The following is an 11,627-nucleotide window of genomic DNA, read 5'->3' as shown; positions in this document are numbered from 1 at the left end:
ACTCCGCTCAATGATTTTCTCTTATCATTGACTAGAGACCCGGTGAATGAAATTTGTGCATGGCGGGGGTGTGTCCCTCAGCCCAGCCTGCACCCTCTCCAATCTGGGACCCCTCAAGGGATGTCCCTCTCACAATCCAGGACTGTTGGATCCAAACCGCTGGCCTGCCTGCCTGCCTGATTGCCCCTAACCACTTCTGCCTGCCAGCCTAATCACCCCCTAACCACTCCCTTGCCAGCCTGATTGATGCCTAACTGCTCCCCTGCAGGCCTGGTCGCCCCAACTGCCCTCCCCTGCAGGCCTGATTATCCCCAACTGCCCTCCCCTGCAGGCTTAACTGCCCTCCCTTGCAGGCCTGGTCCCTCCCAACTGCCCTCCCCTGCTGGCCTGATTGCCCACAACTGCCCTCCCCTACTGGCCATCTTGTGGCAGCCATCTTTGACCACATTGGGGTGGCCATCTTGTGTGTTGGAGTGATGGTCAATTTGCATATTACCTCTTCATTATATAGGATATAGGATGTTTCTCTCCTCTCCCTTCCTCTCTGAATTAAATAAAAATATATTTTAAAATTAGTAAAAGAGCATGGAGAAAATTCATCACTGTATTTTGTACTCTTTGTAATAATGTTGCATTCTAGGTGTGTGACAGAAATGCAGAGGATGTTTGAACTTGTTGTATTGATCTAGAGAGTATTTCCAGCCCACTGATTTGACCCTGTCAATTTGCTGTTGGATAGCTAAGTATGCAGTGACTAGAATTGTGGGGAGGGACTTGGCTCTCCCATAGATCACTCCTGGACAACAGAACAATTCTGGAATACTGAGGGTATTGGCTCAAGTACTTACTAGGAAATAATACAAACTTTTGGTCTTTTATGCAATTTGTAATGAATATTATGGAAGAAACTGGCCGTGGCTGAAACTTTTCAAAGTTTGATCGGGGAAAACTGGACTTGGGAAAAATAGTCACTAAAAACAAAGTGACTAAGTTTATGTGGGCGAAAGCTGAGAAATACTTACGTTAGGTATGTCTGTATTTACACATACAAAGACTAATTCCCATGAAAACTAAATTTAAGATAAAAGTTGAAAGTTCCATAAGCCTTCCCTTTCCACGATGGAGGAGTGAGGCAGGCTGTGGGCATAGCCATTCACTCCAGATTAGGGAGCGAACGCAGAGTGTTCCTTAAGGCAAACAAAACAATTATTGCTTATTTCTGTGCTCTCCATTTGTTAGCTTTGGATAAGGAAGTTTTCCATTTCTTTTCTCGAAGTTCAACATCCTACTGCTGGGACAAATCCCCTTTTCCCAAACACTAATGACATACGCCAGGAGGAGGGAGCACACAGGCGCCCCCGTACCTCGGCCGCCGCCCAAGCGCGCCGTCGTTGCCCAGCAACACCTCCGCCCTACCGGCCGAGCACGTGATGCTCGCGTCACGTGACAGGCCTCTGCGTCCTCCAGCCAAGGCGTGTAAATAGGCCCGAGGGGCTGGAGCTGCGTCCTTGCAGCGTCTGCGTCTCCCACTAGTTCCCGGCGGCCCCGGCGGCCCCGCCGCGAGCGCAGCGCCTGTCCGAGGTAATCGAGGTAATCGTGCCGGCCGACCCTGCGCAGCGCCCGGCGCCGGGCCCCACGCCGCGCGCACCTGCTGTCCCTGCAGCGTCCCAGCGCTGGGGAGCTTTCTGCCGGGGGTGTGGCCGCGGCCGTGAGGTCGGCGACAAGTGGGCCGGCGGAGGCGGCTCCGCTTCTGCGCCTTCGGGCCCGGCGGGGCTCCAGGCTGCGCTGGGGCCGGACCCAGCCGGGGCGCAGGGTCGTCGCGCGCCTAGGGCCCTGGTGGGTAGCCCGCGGGGAGTCCCTGTTGAAGTCCAGCCCTGAAGGTCCTGAGACCTGGGACAAGTCAGCCCTAGCCCTTGGATGAGTTTCCCTAATCCGTAAAATGAAAGTCCGGACTGCGATCTTACCCTCTGACGTGTGTGATCTCGAGAGACGTGCATACATAGGAAGCTACAGAGGGAAAGCTTAGGTAGATCGTTTTAATTGCTACGCTTTTGTTTCTCTTTAAATCTTTCATCCGACAATATTTGGATTCTTGTTCACCTGGATGAAGTTTTTAATGAAAACTTAGATAAAGTCACAATGGTTTATGTTATTGTTGTTGTTTTTTTGAAAAAAATGTAACGGAACCTTCTTTCTTAAAACCTTATTTGGAAACCCAATTTGTAAAATGATAAAAAGAAACCTTTATCTGTCTCAGAACACAGATTAAGAAGAGCCGTTAGAGTTGAGGAAATGTTTTGTGTTTTTGCTAATTTGATGGGATTCGGAAGATAAATCCTTTGCCTTTGTGCAGTTTCACTTTTCCTTTGATTTTGTTAGACTGTCATGCAGTTAGACAATTCATGTATTTCTCATATATACTGGGAAAAGGCCCCACATTTTCCAATGAAGATTTTTCTCTTTCCATGTTTTCTTGCACCCCAGTCCCATGGGAGATTATTGGGAGACCTCCTGCCTCATTGCTGGTTTAGTTGCTCAGGCACAAAATGGAAGTGGAAGACTTTTTGCAAGAGATATTGAGATCGTAGGAACTGTGAGATAATAAATGTTCATTGTTTTAAACCAGAGTTTTGGGGTAATTTGTTATGCACAATATATAATACATGGGCAGAAACAATGCATTATGTATTGTTTTAAATTTTGGTGTTGTGTGAAACTATAATTGACTCTTATCCATCATTTTGTTAAACACAATTTATGACTAGTAGGTAATAATATGTTTCTGGAAGTATCCTCTAAATTATTGGGCTGAGCATTATGTTTAGAATAGTTTAAATTTATTTTCATTTTTAAAAGTTGTAATCTCTGTGTGATGCATTATGAATCTCAACCAGGACAGGCCATTTCTAGACCATTTGGCAGTACAGACCATTTTTCATATTGTCATGATCTGGTAGCTGTTTTATATTTAAAATGGATCTGGTAGCTGTTTTATACTTAAAATTATAGATGGTATTATATCTTAGGCAGATTTGATTATTTATGACTTTAGCAAAGGCACTCAAAAAATAATTATTGAGGAAAAACTGCAGTTCCCTAGGAGGTAACTTCTTACTGGAAGTTAAGATTTTTGTTCTTTTCCTCTGAATATTTCTGTATGTCAATTGAAGAAAGAGTGTATGACTATGGTATATGGATAAGGGACTCACAGTGAGTTGTGAAATTTGATTTTAAACATGAAGACATGTTTTAAAAGTTTGAAAGGATTCTCGGTCCTGTATTTTACTTGCCTTTTTCAAAATGCAAAAGGTATATATTTATTAATTACAAAAATTAACATATAAAAATACCTGAAATACTATTTGAAAAAATCAGACCATAGAAATTTTCTCCTAAAAGTTTTATAGTTTTAGTTATTATCTTTAGGTCTATGATCTATTTTTAGGGGTTGCTAGGATATGTGGTGTGGGGTATGGGTCTAGGTTCTTCATTTTCCTATTTGGATACACAATATTTTTGATGGTATTTGTTGAAGATTATCCTTTCCCTTTTGAATTTCTTATCCTTTGGCTATTGAATTGCCTTGGTATTTTTGTTGGAAATCTACTCATGATATTTGTGTGGGTCTGTTTTTAGACTCCCTCTCCTAGAGATTTGTATGTCTCTCCATATGTCATACCATACTGTCTTTCTTACTGTAGCTTTATGTATGGTTTGAAATTGGTTGGTATAAATCCTCCAACTTTGTTCCTTACTTTCAAAGGTTCTGTGCATTTAATAAATATTTTAAAATCAGCTTTTTAGTTTCAAAAACTTTTTGGGATTTTAATTGGGATTGCCTTGAATCACTAGATCAGTTTGTGGGAAATTGCTATCTTAATATTGAACCTTTGAATCCATGAATGAGATATGTATATCTCTCCAGTTTCTTTTTTTTTTAACCCTTACCTGAGGACATCTTTATTCATTTTTAGAGAGGAAGAGAGAGGGAGAGTGTGTGTGTGTGTGTGTGTGTGTGTGTGTGTGTGTGTCTGGGGATTGATCCCACAGCCTAGGTATGTGCCCTGAAACCTTTTTGATGTACGGATGATGCTCTAACCAATGAGACACCCAGCCAGGGCTCTATAATTTCTTGCAACATTTTTTTTTAGTTTTGTAGTATTCATGCCATGCACATATTTTGTCAAATTTTTATCTTCATTTTTTTATATTTTGATTTTATTATAAAAGGGAGTAAAAATCCTTTTCCACTTGTTCCTTGCTAATATGTAGAAATACAGTTGGTTTTGTATATTATCTTTATATCTTGTAGCCATTTTAAATTCACTTATTCTATTATTCTTTTGCTTAGGGTTTTAGAATTTTCCATACCTACAAGCATTGAAAAGACAGTTATACTTCTTCCTTTCCAATCAGTATACCTGTACAGTACCTTCCTTATCTGCTTTCTTTCACTCTTTTTCCCTCCCTCTCCCTCCCTCTTCTTCACTTCCTCCCTCCCTCCCTCCCTTCTTACGTCCTTTTTTCTCCTTCCCCTTTCTCTTCTCTTTTTTTTGTTTCCTTTCTTTTCCTTATTGCACTGTCTACCTCAAATTCAGTATTATGATAGAAGTGATAAGCATACATCCTCATTTTGTTCCCACTCTGAAGGGGAAAGTATTCAGTCTTATACCTGATACAAAAGGCACTAACAATACTTTTTTGTTTGTTTGTTTTAAATTCAAATTCTTTATTGTTTAAAGTATTACATGAGTCTCCTTTTTCTCCCGTTGACCTCTCCCCGGCCGCTCCCACCCCCCAACAATATGTTTTTTTTAATGTTAAATTAAACTTAAAAATTAAGACACTGTTAAGAAAAAGAAAAGATATGCTACTAATTGGGAGCAAATACTTGCAATTCATATATATGACAAAGGACTTTTATCCAGTGACTATAAAGGACCTCTATAAACCACTAATAAGAAAGCAGACAACTCAATTTACAATATTGGTAAAGAGATTTGGATAGATACTTCACAAAAGAAGATATTTGAGTTTCCAATATGCACATTTAAATTTTTCAACATATCTAGTTATTTAGGGTAATGCAGGTCAAAAGTATAACAACATTTAGCCTACAGGAATGGTTAAAATAGAAAAGACTGACAATATGAAGTGTTGATGAGGATATAGAGTAGTAGGAACAACATAAATTGTTAGTAGGAATGTATAATGATACAGGCACTTTGGAAAAAGTTCAGCAGTTTCTGATTAACTTAAACATACACTTATTCTATGACCCAGAAATTCCACCCCTGATTATAAAATAAAAACTTGCATTACAAATGATTTATGCCCCAATGATTAGAGATCAAACATGGCAATAGCTCAAATGTCTGTCAATAAGTACACAATGAAATACTACCAAGCAGTAAAAAGGAAACTTCTGATAATGTCACAGCATGACATTAGCAAACATTATGCTGAGCAAAAGAAGTAGACACAAAAGAATGTGTACTATATAATTCCATTCATATTTGTGCTAGAGCCAAAACCCCCCAAAACCATTTAATGTATATAATAAAGGCCTAAGCGACCATTACCTATGTAATAAAGGCCTAAGCGACGGTTATGGCGGAATGACCAGAATGACCCATTGCTATGATGCGCACTGACCACCAGGGGGCAGATGCTGAACGCAGCAGCTGCCCCCTGGTAGTACACTCCCACAGGGGGAGTGCTGCTCAGCCAGAAGCCGGGCTCATGGCTGGCGAGCACAGCAGCAGTGGTGGGAGCCTCTCCTGCCTTCCATGGCAGCGCTAAGGAGCAGCGAGCCAAGCAGTAAGGAGCAGCAAGCAGGTGGGTGGTAAGAAGCGAGGGGTCCCGGACTGCGAGAGGGATGTCCGACTGCCGGCTTAGGCCCACTCCCCGCAGGTGGACATCCCCTGAGGTGTCCTGGACTGTGAGAGGGTGCAGGCCGTGCTGAGGGAACGCCCTCCTCCCCCCCCACGCAGGGCATGAATTTCGTGCACCAGGCCTCTAGTCAGTAATAAAGCAGATTAGTGGTTGACTGGGGTCAGAGGTGGGTGGGGGGGAATTGACTGCAGAGGAACTTAAAAATTTTTTAAAAATTGATTTTATTGGGGTGACATTGATTAAGAAAATTATATAGGTTTCAAGTGTACAATTCTATAATATATCATCTGTATATTGTATTGTGTGTTCGCCAAAGTGAAGTCTCCATCCATCACCATTTATTTCTCCTTTACCCTCTTCTACTTCCCCTTTCCATCTGGTAATCACCATACTGTTGTTGGTGTCTGTGAGTTTGTTGTTGTTGTTTTGTTTAATCACTTCACTTTTTTCACCCAGTCCTTAGTACCCCTGCTCTCTGACCAGCTGTCAGTCTGTTCTCTGTATCTATGAGTCCGTTTCTATTTTATTTTATTTTGTTCATTAGATTCCACATGTAAGTGAAAGCATGGAATTTCTCATTCTCTCACTGGCTTATTTTACTTAGCATATTACTCTCCATGTCCATCCATGCGGTTGTAAAAGGTAAGTCTTTCTTTTTTATGGCCAAATAGTATTCTATTGTGTAAATGTACCAGAGCTTTTATATCTTCTCATCTACTCATGAGCACTTGGGCTGCTTCTAAATCTTGGCTATTATAAATAACATGGCAATGAACAAAGTGGTGCATATGTGCTTTCAAATTAGTGTTTCAGGTTTCTTCAGATATATACCCAGAAGTGGAATTGCTGGGTCATAGGGCTGTGAGTTTGTCATATATGATCTTTATTATGTTCAGGTATGATCCCTCTGTTCCCAGTTTGCGGAGAGTTTTTATCGTAAACTAGAGGCCTGGTGCACAGATTCATGCACATTGAAAGGAAATTAATTAGAAGGTGGCCAGCAGGGCAGGACTGGGTAAGACACGTCAGACACGCCCTGGAGCCAACCTCCAATGTCCCTCCCCGGCCGGCCGCACCTGGGACAGTGCTGGGGCTCAAAGGCCATCTGTGGAGTGAGTGGGGTCCCTCTGGCCTGGCTTGCGGGGATCAGAGGAGTCCTGGAATACGAGAGGGCACTCTGCAAAGTTGCTGTCACTCAGCAGCGTTTGCCCCCTGGTGGTCACTGAACATCATAGCTACTGGCCGGTTGGCCGGCCGCTTAGCCTTTTATATATATAGACTAGAGGTCCGGTGCATGGACTCATGCACCAGTGGGGTCCCTTGGCCTGGCCTGAACCCTCTTGCAATCCAGGACCTTCAGGGGATGTCGGAGAGCCGGTTTCAGCCCAATCCCTGCAGGCCAGCTGAGGGACCCCCACTGGTGCACAAATCCGTGCACTGGGCCTCTGACATCCCCTGAGGGGCCCCGGATTGTGAGAGGGTGCAGGCCTGGCCGAGGGGCCCCACCGGTTAATCTCTTCCTGCCTTCTTCCCCCCTTCCCTCTGAGATTCATCAATCTGTTCCATGTTTCTACTTCTGTGTTGACCGTCTGTCCCCTGGTGGTCAGTGCGTGTCATAGCGACCAGCCAGTTGGCCAGTTGGCCGGTCGGCTGGTCGGCTGGTTGGCTGGTTGGCTGGTTGCTTAGGCTTTTATATATATAGACTAGGTGCTGGATTTTGTCAAATGCTTTTTCTGCATTTATTGATAGGATCATGTGATTTTTTAAATTCATTTTGTTTATATGATGTATCACATTTATTTGTAAATATTGTGCCAACCTTGTATCCCTGGAATAAATCCCAACTGATTATGGTGTATGATCTTTTTAATGTATTGCTGCATCTAGTTTGCTAATATTTTGTTGAGGATTTTAGGATTGGCCTATAATTTTTTTCTTTGTAGTGTCTTTCTTTATCTGGTTTTGGAATTAAGATAGTGCTGGCCTTGTGAAAAGAGTTTTGAAGTCTTCTTTTCTCTTGAATTTTTTGGACTAGTTTCAGAAGGATAGGTGTTAGTTCTTTTTTGAATGATTGATAAAGTTCACAGTGTGAAGCCATCCAGTTCAGGACTTTTGTTTACTGGGAGTTTTTTATTTACTTATTTTTTTATTACTGCTTCTATTTCATTAGTTGTGATTACTCTATTTAGATTTTGTAATTCTTCCTGTTTCTCTTTTGGAAGGTTGTATGTTGCTATGAATTTATCTATTTCACCCACATTTTTCAGTTTATTGACATATAGTTGTTCATAGTATTTTCTTACAGTCTTTTGTATTTCTGTGGTATCAGTTGTTATCCTCCTCTTTCATTTCTGCTTTTATTTAATTGGGTCCTCTCTTTTTTCTTGATGAATCTGGTTAAAGGTTTGTCAATCTTGTTTGTCTTTTTAAAGAACTGGCTTATGGTTTCATTGATCTTTCATATTGTGTGGGGTTTGTTTTAGTCTCTCTGTCATTTTCTCCCTCATATTATTTCTTTCCTTCTACTTATTCTGGGCTTTGTTTTTCTTTTTATAGTTCTTTTAGATGTAGGGTTAGATTTTATACTTGAAAATTTTCTTGCTTCTTGAAATAGGGCTGTAATACTATGAACTTCCCTATCAGGACTGCTTTAGCTGTGTCCTATATATTTTGGGTCACTGTGTGTTCATTTTCATTTGTGTCCAGGTAATTTGATTTCTACTTTTTTTTCTCTCATTATTAACCCCCATTCATTGTTTAATAGCATGTTTTTGAGCCTCCACATGTTTGAATAATTTTATTATTATTTTTAATTGTAATTGATTTCTAGTTTCATATAGTTGTGGTCAGAGAAGAATCTTGATATGATTACAATCTTCTTGAATTTCTTAAGACTTAGTTTGTGTCCTAACATGGGGTCTATCTTTGAGAATGTTCTATATGTACTTGAGAATAATGTAGTCTTCTGCTTTGGGATGAAGTGCTCTGTAAATATCAATTAAATCCATCCCATTCATTATGTCATTTAAGGTCATTGTTGCCTTGTTGATTTATTGTCTGGAAGATATATCCATTGATGTCAGTGGGATATTAAAATTCCCTACTATGCCTGTATTGCTGTTGAGCTCTCCTTTAATTTCCTTCTAGATTTTAAAAATATACTTAGGTTCTCCTATGTTGGGTGCATGTATGTTTATTTCCTCTTGTTGGAATTATCCCTTTAGTATCATGCAATGAACTTATTTGTCTCTTTTATGGCATTTGTTTTGAAGTCTGTTTTGTCTGATATAAGTATAGCTACTCCAACTTTGTGTTTTTTAAAAAATATATATATTTTTATTGATTTCAGAGAGGAAAGGAGAAGGAGAGAGTGATAGAAACATCAGTGATGGGAGAGAACCATTGATCGGCTGCCTCTTGCACGCCCCCTACTGGGGATCGAGCCCACAACCTGGGCATGTGCCCATGACCGGAGTCGTACCTGGGATCTTTTAGTCCGCAGGCTGATGCTCTATCCACTGAGCCAAACTGGCTAGGGCCCAATTTTGTTTTTGTTTCCATTTGCATGGAAATTTTTTTCATCCCTTAATTTTTTTGGTCTTTTTGTATATCCTTTGTTCTGAGGTGGGTCTCTTGTAGAGAATATATATATGGGTTACAATTTTTTTTGTCCATGCAGCTACCCTTTGTCTTTTGATTGGATCATTTAATTTGTTTACGGTTAAGGTTATTATTAACTAGTGTCCCTGTGCATGGGATTCGTGCACATTGAAAGGAAATTAATTAGAAGGAATATTTTAATATCGCTCTTCGTGTCTTGCTAATGAAAAGAAAATAGGATTCTACTGAGTCTCCTATCTATCTACTCCAGGACTTCTGTGAGGATCAAATGAGATAAAGCACAGAAAATACTCACAAACATTTGGTTAACTGTAAAATGTTTGCACCTGGCTATAAAGCAAGTTGGGTTCCTGGGCTGAAGAAACTCCAAGGAGGCTAGTCGCTAGGGAGAGGAAGCCGGGCATTGCTACGTGACGTCATTATCCGGAGCCCACAGCGACCGTTTCTGGGCTGGTCTGGGCTGTGGGTCACATTTTGTGCCATGGGATCTTGGCAGCGTTGGCTGCGATTTGGTGGGGTGTTGCTACAGGGTGGTGGCGGGGCCTGTGTCCCACTTAGGGGAAGCTGAGTGTTGGTTTGTCAGCTCCAGGTCCATGGTGCTGTTTATTTTTAAATGGCCAATGCACGTGATGGCAGCTGCTGTGTTGAGCACCGGCCCCCTGGTGGTCAGTGTGCATCATAGCTACCAGTTAGACGGACGGACACGTAGCCTTTTATATATATATACTAGTAGCCCTGCGCATGAATCCGTGTGCCAGTAGCTCTCTGTGGGGCCTGGCTGCTCCGTGCCCACTGCCCAGAGGCTCTCCGTGGCCCAGAGGCCCATCCACGGCTGGGTGCGGAACGCTTGCCTCATCGCCAGGGGCAACAACGCAAGTGTTCCGTGCCCTGGCCTGGCCAGAGGCCTATCCGCAAATGGGCGGAACGCTTGCCTTGTCGCTGTGGTGAGGAAGCAAGCATTCTGCCAGACCGCTCACGCTGCCTGCTCTCAGCGGCCTGCTGCCCCCGGGACTGGGGGACTCTGGCGGGGCTGAGAGGACTGGGCGCTGCCATTTTGTGGGTATGGGCGCCTCCATCTTTGTGACTGAGTGATGGTTAATTTGCATATTCCCCTTTTATTAGATAGGAGGATAGGTACTTATTGCCATTTTATTCTTTATACTTATGTTTCTATTTCTCTCTCTTTCTTCTTCTTGAAGCTGGCTCTTTAACATTTCTTGCCATACTGGTTTGGTGGTAATGAACTCATTTAACTTTTTTTTTTTTTGTATGGGAAACTATTTGTCCTTCAAGTTTTAAATGATAGCCTTGTTGGAGAAAGTAGTCTTAGTTATAGGTCCTTGCTTTTCATCACTTTGAATATTTCATGCCAATCTCTTCTGGCCTGAAGTGTTTCTGTTGAGAAATCAGCTGACAGCCTTATGGGAGCTCTCTTGTAGGTAAGTAACTCTTTCTCCCTTGCTGCTTTTAAGATTCTCTCTTCATCTTTAACCTTTGCCATTTTAATTATGATATGTCTTGTTGTGGGCCTCTTTGTGTTTATCTTGATTAGGACTCTCTGTGTTTCCTGAACTTGGGTGACTTTTTTCTCACTATGTTAGGGTAATTTTCAGACATAATTTCTTCACACTGGTTGATCTCTTGCTCACTCTCTTCTCCTTCTGATACCCATATGATGTGGATATTTTTATGCTTGATGTTGTCCTGGAGGTCCCTTAGACTTTCCTCTTTTTTTTTTTTTTTTTGTAATTCTCCTTTCTTTTTGATGCTCTGCTTGGGTGCTTACTGTTACATTGTTCGCTAAATCACTGATTCAATCCTCTGCTTCACCGAAGTGCTATTGATTCCATCTAGTGTGTTCTTCATTTCAGATATTGTATTCTCATTTCTGACTGGTTCTTTTTTATGGTTTTTATGTCTTTTTAATGCTTACCATCTCTTTAAGTTCTCACTGAGATCATCTGTTTCTCCCTGAAGGTCCTTGAGCATCCTTATAGCCATTCTTTTAAACTCTGCATCTGATTATATTGGTTGCTTCCATTTAATTTAATAGTTTTTATGGGAATTTTTTTGTTCTTTCATTTGGGGCATATTTCTTTGTCTCCTCATTG

The 11,627-nt window shown here is 41.5% G+C and overlaps 1 protein-coding gene across 6 annotated transcripts in view; it reads left to right on the top strand.

Annotated features, from left to right (window-relative positions):
* Positions 1-1,421: 1,421 nt before the first annotated feature.
* Positions 1,422-11,627, top strand: part of MARCHF8 (membrane associated ring-CH-type finger 8) — a 103,975-nt gene continuing 93,769 nt past the window's right edge. The window contains exon 1 of one of the 6 annotated variants that reach the window (XM_080641783.1): positions 1,422-1,581. The gene's annotated coding sequence lies outside the window, so the exon portion shown is untranslated. Of the gene's footprint in view, positions 2,027-11,627 lie in introns of all 6 variants that reach the window. The other 5 variants (XM_080641781.1, XM_080641776.1, XM_080641782.1 and 2 more) reach the window with 5 other exon arrangements.

Source organism: Plecotus auritus (assembly GCF_963455305.1).
Source record: "Plecotus auritus genome assembly, chromosome: 9".
Lineage (NCBI taxonomy): Eukaryota > Metazoa > Chordata > Mammalia > Chiroptera > Vespertilionidae > Plecotus > Plecotus auritus.
Note: the sequence above shows the minus strand (reverse complement) of the source record. Positions and strands in the feature narration are given on the sequence as shown.